The 7,187-nt window shown below is 39.5% G+C and overlaps 1 pseudogene; it reads left to right on the top strand.

The window, feature by feature from the left end:
- Positions 1-202: 202 nt before the first annotated feature.
- On the top strand, positions 203-5,975 carry LOC143688460 (mannosyl-oligosaccharide 1,2-alpha-mannosidase IB pseudogene; annotated as a pseudogene).
- The last annotated feature ends 1,212 nt before the right edge of the window (positions 5,976-7,187 follow it).

Raw genomic sequence — 7,187 nt, 5'->3', positions numbered from 1 at the left:
CCGCTCGCTGACAGGCCCGTGCAGCAGCGGCGGCGGCGGCGGCGGCGGCCGAGGCGGCTCCGAGGGGCTCGGGGTTCGCGGTCTGATCGCCCTTCGCTCCGGCCATCGAGGGGGCGGCGTCGGAGCCCTCCCAGGCGCCCAGAGCCTGCCCGGCCGCGTCGGGAGGTGCCGGCCCTAGAGGAGCGCTTCCTGCCGCTTCCCCCAGCGCCGCCGCTCGGGCTCCCCGGCAAGGTGGGAGATCTTCCTCGGTCCGGGCAGACTCCGGAGGAGACCCTGGGGTGTTCCCCCACCGAGGGGAAGGCGTTCTGGAGGGGCAGGGTGAGAGGAGGTGCAGCGCACCTGCTGTGACTCCTGGGATCACGGAATCTCCTCTCGGGAGCTGAAGATCCGGTTGGAGCCTCTCGTTGGGGAGCGGGGATGGGAGACCCCACCTTGCATCTTCTCTGCGGCGTTGCTCGACCGACCTGTCCTTAGGAATGCCTGGGGGACCTGCGGGAACTGGATGAAGTGTCGAAAGTCAAATGGCCAAGAAAATGGCCCAGAACATAGTCTAGTGATCGTGTGGGGGTACCGCGCCAGTTTCTGAATGTGATCGGACGAGCGAGAAAGAGGTGCCTTCTTAAAAAGCACAACAGTCCTTTAAGAGGAGAGAAATTGAGGTTCCCCGTTTTTGCCAATATTCTGAAGACCGTTCAGTGTAGTGTACGTTTGATGTAAGATGAGAACTTTGTGAACTACTCTGTCCGCGAGCCTGAACCATGACCACCCCAGCCCTGCTGCCCCTGTCCGGACGTAGGATACCACCTCTGAGCCTGGGGCCGCCCTCCTTCCCACATCACAGGGCTACCTTGAGACTTTCTGAGAAGTTTATCCTCCTCCTTATTCTTAGTGCCTTCATCACCCTGTGTTTTGGGGCATTCTTCTTCCTTCCAGACTCCTCAAAACACAAACGCTTTGACCTGGGTTTGGAAGATGTGTTGATTCCTCACGTAGATGCCGGCAAAATGTCTAAAATCCCTGGGGTCTTCCTGATCCACGGACCCGATGAGCATAGACACAGGGAAGAAGAAGAACAACTACGAAATAAAATTCGAGCCGATCATGAGAAGGCCCTGGAAGAAGCAAAAGAAAAATTAAAAAAGACAAGAGAGGAAATTCGTACAGAAATTCAGACAGAAAAAAAATAAGGTAGTCCAAGAAATGAAGATAAAAGAGAACAAGCCACTGCCACCAGTCCCTATACCAAACTTTGTAGGAATAAATGGTGGAGATCCAGAAGATAATGACATAAGACAGAAAAGGGAAAAAATTAAAGAGATGATGAAACATGCCTGGGATAATTATAGGATATATGGATGGGGACATAATGAACTTAGACCTATTGCAAAGAAAGGACACTCCACCAACATATTTGGAAGTTCACAAATGGGTGCTACTATAGTAGATGCTTTGGATACCCTGTATATCATGGGACTTCATGATGAATTCCAAGACGGGCAGAAATGGATTGAAGAAAGCCTTGATTTCAGTGTGAATTCAGAAGTGTCGGTCTTTGAAGTCAACATTCGTTTTATTGGAGGCCTACTTGCAGCATATTACCTTTCAGGAGAGGAGGTATTCAAGATCAAAGCAGTGCAACTGGCTGAGAAACTCCTTCCTGCCTTTAATACACCTACAGGGATTCCCTGGGCAATGGTTAATCTGAAAAGTGGAGTAGGACGAAACTGGGGCTGGGCATCTGCAGGCAGCAGTATTCTTGCTGAATTTGGCACCCTACACATGGAGTTTGTCCATCTCAGCTACTTGACAGGGGATCCAGTTTACTACAAAAAGGTCATGCACATTCGGAAACTGCTTCAGAAAATGGATCGTCCAAATGGTCTTTATCCAAATTATTTGAACCCCAGAACAGGGCACTGGGGTCAGTATCATACATCAGTTGGTGGGCTTGGAGACAGCTTTTATGAATACTTACTAAAAGCCTGGTTGATGTCAGATAAAACAGACCATGAGGCAAGAAAGATGTATGATGATGCTATTGAAGCTATAGAAAAGCATCTTATTAAGAAGTCCCGTGGAGGTCTTATCTTTATTGGAGAATGGAAGAATGGGCACTTGGAAAAGAAGATGGGACATTTGGCCTGTTTTGCTGGGGGAATGTTTGCACTAGGAGCAGATGGTTCCAGGATGGATAAAGCTGGTCATTATTTAGAGCTTGGAGCCAAAATTGCATGTACATGTCATGAGTCATGTGACAGAACAGCATTAAAACTAGGTCCTGAATCATTCAAGTTTGATGGTGCAGTAGAGGCTGTGGCTGTCCGGCAAGCTGAGAAGTATTACATCCTCCGTCCAGAAGTAATTGAAACCTATTGGTACCTATGGCGATTCACTCATGATCCAAGATACAGACAGTGGGGCTGGGAAGCAGCACTGGCTATTGAAAAGTATTGCCGAGTCAGTAGTGGATTTTCTGGAGTCAAGGATGTATATTCCTCCAATCCTACACACGATGATGTTCAGCAGAGCTTCTTTCTTGCTGAAACATTAAAATATTTGTATCTGCTGTTCTCCGGTGATGACCTTTTACCTTTAGACCACTGGGTATTTAATACGGAGGCTCACCCTCTGCCTGTATTACGTTTAGCCAACAACACACTTTCAGGAAATCCTGCTGTTTGATGAAAGCAATTCCAGAAGCCCATTCTCACCTGTGTTTTGTTTACATGGACCACTACAGAAATTAGGCCAGAGAGGGGGCTTTTGAAAACCCACAAGACTCTTCAATTTGTAAATATATTAACTTTGAAATTATTCCATTTTATACCTGACCAAAACTGACCAAAACATGTTCCAGTATGTGTAGGACAGGGACCTGATATGCTTTAGTTCTTAATGAAATGGTCATGTGAGAAATGATGTCTATTACTACTACATTGTTTTTCCACTTCTGAAGTCTAGAGGCTAGACTTCCTAAGAACAAGCCAGGAAATACGGAGCACCTTACAGGAGTTAGAGATGTCCTTTGCAACCAATTATATATGTTTCCTCCCACAGTGGAGCAGCTTTCAAATAAAATATTTTCACATTGTTTAATTACTTTCATCTCCATTTTAATAATGGAATAAACTAAGACAAAAGCAAAAGAACATCAAAACTGCATCAGCAGGAAGAAGAGTTGAAAAAGAAACAGAAGTTCCTATCCCTGTCTGAATTTTCAAGTTCCTCGTTGGAGAACCAGACTGGCAACCATTTCAAATCCCACTCTATTCCATTAAAATTTCTTGATTAAATTTAATTTTCTCTGGAGATAGGATCTTACAGAGAATACTGCTCACATCTTTGTCTCCAAATGGAGTCGCTGAAGCTGCTGTTTTATCATAGCTACTTTTTACAAGGCTGTGATTGGGATTCTGTGCATGTGGTTCAGATGGTAGCATGACGAAACATGGAGAAAATGCTGTAGTCCATCGCCTTGAAACCTGTTCAAGAGAAAGCACTGGCTTTGTTGGTAGTAAGTTATTTTTCACTGCCAACAAATCTACCAAGTAAATTTTATCCACTTTAGCATTATTATAAATTCAACTAACAGCTCTATTTATGTGACTTGGCAAAATTAGCTGTACTATACTATGTGGGTCTGAATTTTCTTTGATGAGCCAAATTACTAGTACAATTTATTAAATTCAGAACAAAACACAGTGAAACATCCTTAAATACTCCATCTGCAGTGTGAACAAGGAATCCTTTATTATCACAAATATTTTCTGTTCAAGAATAAATTCAACTTTTATTTTCTCCAGGGATATTTATAGAAATCCAAAGAATTCATCAGAATAGTTTGAAAATAATTTACAGTGATAAAAGCATGGTACAATTAGTTATTGCACTAAATTTAGGATATAGCTAAGGGACATTCTCTTACCATCAGTAGGTTTTTTTTACATGGGCAGGCAAAGAAATCAAACCCAGGTCACTGGAATGGCAGGCGAGAACTCTGCCACTAAGCCACTGTCCCACCACCCCATCAGTAGGTTTTTGAATTGATATTTCTTTTAAATGAAATTTCTGGGTCTTTGTATTTTGTGGGGAAGAACTTAAATTTCATGAAGAACTATTATGTACATATCTACTGCTTATAAATTTTATGTCCCTTTGTCAGTGCAGGACATTTCTCCTTTCATTTGATACAAACAGTTGCCAGTGACTTAATAAAAGTTGAGAAAAGTATAACTAGTTTAATATTTATTCTGAATTTGAAGAGTTCATGAAATAATGCTTATGCAAGAAGCCCACTTTGGAATTCTAAAAGCTTATTTCCTTATTTTGATAGCTTTTCTTTTAACCACCTACTAGCATGTAGTAGATTTAAATTAGAAAAATATTTAATATATTAATTAAATCTTTTTAAGTTAACCATCTTATACCACAAATAGTCCAACAATCCACATAGTTCAGAAAATGGGCCATATATAAATGACAGCCACCCCAAATTGTTTCAGTATATAGAGAAAATGAGGGTTTTAGGACCAGCTGCATTATTGAATCTTTAAGACATATTTTAGCACATATTTTAAATTCCAACTTTTACTCTTTGAAAAATTGTTTTTTGAGTGAGCAGGGGTAGAGGGCTTTAATATGACTTGAGAAAGGGAGTGTAATTGTTTTTGCGGAAAAAAAACAAAAACGTGGCCTTCTTCCTAAAAATAGCACAAACCCACTTATAAGTCACTGAAAAAAGGGGAAAATCTGAGCTTGCAAAGACTAACAGCGACTGTACAGGTGGCAGTGAACCTCCCTCACTTTGCTTTAGAAGAACTTGGAATAAAGGGGCCTTCTTAGTTTCCCAGGAACTTTTCAAGTGATAAGGAAACAGACCCTCTCCCCCAGCTGCTCTGTATTACTTGGATGACTGGAGCTTAAGAGAAGACAGAGAAATATCCAAGCAAGACTAGTTTTAGTACAAGCAAGGAATTTGAAAGGAACAGAGGAAGGGTTTTTCACCAACTCCCTATGTTCCTTTTGATGAGAAGACTAGAATTTGTAAGAATGCTTCAACTTTTTTTCTTCTCTGAATACCAAAGGCAAGTAAAGCCAGCTACAAATGAGTCGCCAGTGTCATGTTTTAGATTTTCAACTCTTTCTGCAAAGTTCAATCCTTATCCCATATTCTGCTTAGTTTCCAAGAATATGCTTTGCTTTCTTCTGTCCTTGCATATGTAGGCCTTATTACTCAGGTTAAATACTTATTGAATCTCTAAGACCTTCCACAAAGAGCCTGAAAATGCTCCTTTCTAGGTGCCTCCTCAGAGAGCTGACACCTCACCTTGTGCCTCTGGCACAGATGTGCAGAATAGTTAGTTGGTACATAGGAAAAAAAAAAAGAATAGAGATGTTGAACACCTTCCATCTTCTACATTTGTTTCTTTTCATTTTAGAGTCACACTTTTTGTTTCAAACCAATTGATAATATGTATTTTTTAAATCAGCATAAAGTTATTAAAACCAAGAATGTGGTCCCAACCAAAAGGAAGTCTCAGTGCAGAAATATAAGGTCCCAGTCAGGAGGTTCTTTCTTTCTGGTGGGTTGCATATATATATTGTTCTCTGTGTAACACCAACTTATACATGTCTTTGAGCAGAAGCTTATATGTAAAAGTAAAACCTGGGTATTGAAATAAAGTGTTCCTTTTGTGAAATGTAAACCCTGAATCTTCATGATGTCATCTAGGGCAACCCAAGCTTCACTTGGTAGATTTTGACCAAGCAGTTTGAAATTTTTGACCTTTAATCTCTTATGTTCTCCACGATCCATTGCCAAAGTTTTTAACAAAGCTACAAATTTGTTGAGAAAAGATTGTGCTTGCCATTCTCCTTCTGCATTTTCTTCTTAAGCCTGAATTTCTTTGAATGAGTGCATGAGCAAATGAGAGAATGTGTGAACATTTATGAAGAGCCTAATATGTGCTAAGCACTGTGCTAGGCACTTTCAGGTGTTAAAATATTTTGTGTAATTCCAATGGGATTTTCTATATGACAGCAGTTCATACCATTTTAAATGTTTTCCAGTATGAAGCATGTTAAAAATCCGTAATTATATATTTCATTTAAATTAAAGAGGAAAAGAAATGGTTTATAATATATTTTGAACAATGTGTTGCTGTATAAGACTAACCTGTAATTGTAGTTAACTAACGTCTCTTGGGAAATGTCAAAAAATACTTGATTTCTGAAGCAACTTAAAAAAATTTCTTTAGAAGGAAATAAAAGCATTCTTATTTTACTGTAAAAAAAAATCATCTGTCCCTGAAGGTAATTAAATCACTCCTTACAGGTTTACATGTATAAGACAATTTAGGGTTACAATTTTATTTGGAGTAATTTTCCAAGGGTTTGGAATTGGCTCTGTTAGGTCCTCAAATATCATACAAGTAAGTATAAGTTTGTGAGTCTATTAAACACTAGGATTAATTTTCCATCAATTAAGGAATATCATTTTAAACTCCATTCTTACCATCAGTTTTCCCTGCTTGATTTAGTGTAAATTCTCTAATTCACTTTAATTTAATTTAATTTGAAATTTATGACAGTTTTAAATCTTCCAATTAATTGTAGAGATTCAAGGTAAATCTTTAATTTTTAATAGCCTCCTAGAACCTACTATTTGACCCCTTTCTTCCCTAAGCAGTCAGCTGAAATGAAACAACTGCACAACAAAGAAAATTGCATATAATATACATAAATGATTCACATCATTCACAAATGTTTTATGAACATTACCTTGCTTGATGTTGAGCTTCAGCAAGTCTAAGAGTTCATGAGAGTTCAGATTCCACATTCACTCAACAGCAAATTAAAGGGTTTTGTTTCTCACATTTTATGGCCCAAACTTCACTCACAGGATTTTACTTTCAATAAAAAAGATGTGGTCCATAAATAAGAAAGAATTATTACTGATATATAAGAGTGAATATATGGCAGTTGACCATATATTACTGTGTTCTTTTATAAACAGTCTGAAACAACTGAAGTGAATCAACACTAAAATATCACTTGTTGGTATGAATCCATGATTTCTATTTATGCTTACTGTGCATCAAACTTGGCATGGAACACATCTTTCTAGTTTGCCATTAAGATAAAAAGTTTTAACTCATAAGAATCATCCTTCCTAGGCCATATCAAAT

Source organism: Tamandua tetradactyla, chromosome 6 (assembly GCF_023851605.1).
Source record: "Tamandua tetradactyla isolate mTamTet1 chromosome 6, mTamTet1.pri, whole genome shotgun sequence".
Classification (NCBI taxonomy): domain Eukaryota; kingdom Metazoa; phylum Chordata; class Mammalia; order Pilosa; family Myrmecophagidae; genus Tamandua; species Tamandua tetradactyla.
The sequence above is the reverse complement of the archived record's forward strand: the minus strand, read 5'-3'. Positions and strand labels throughout refer to the sequence as shown.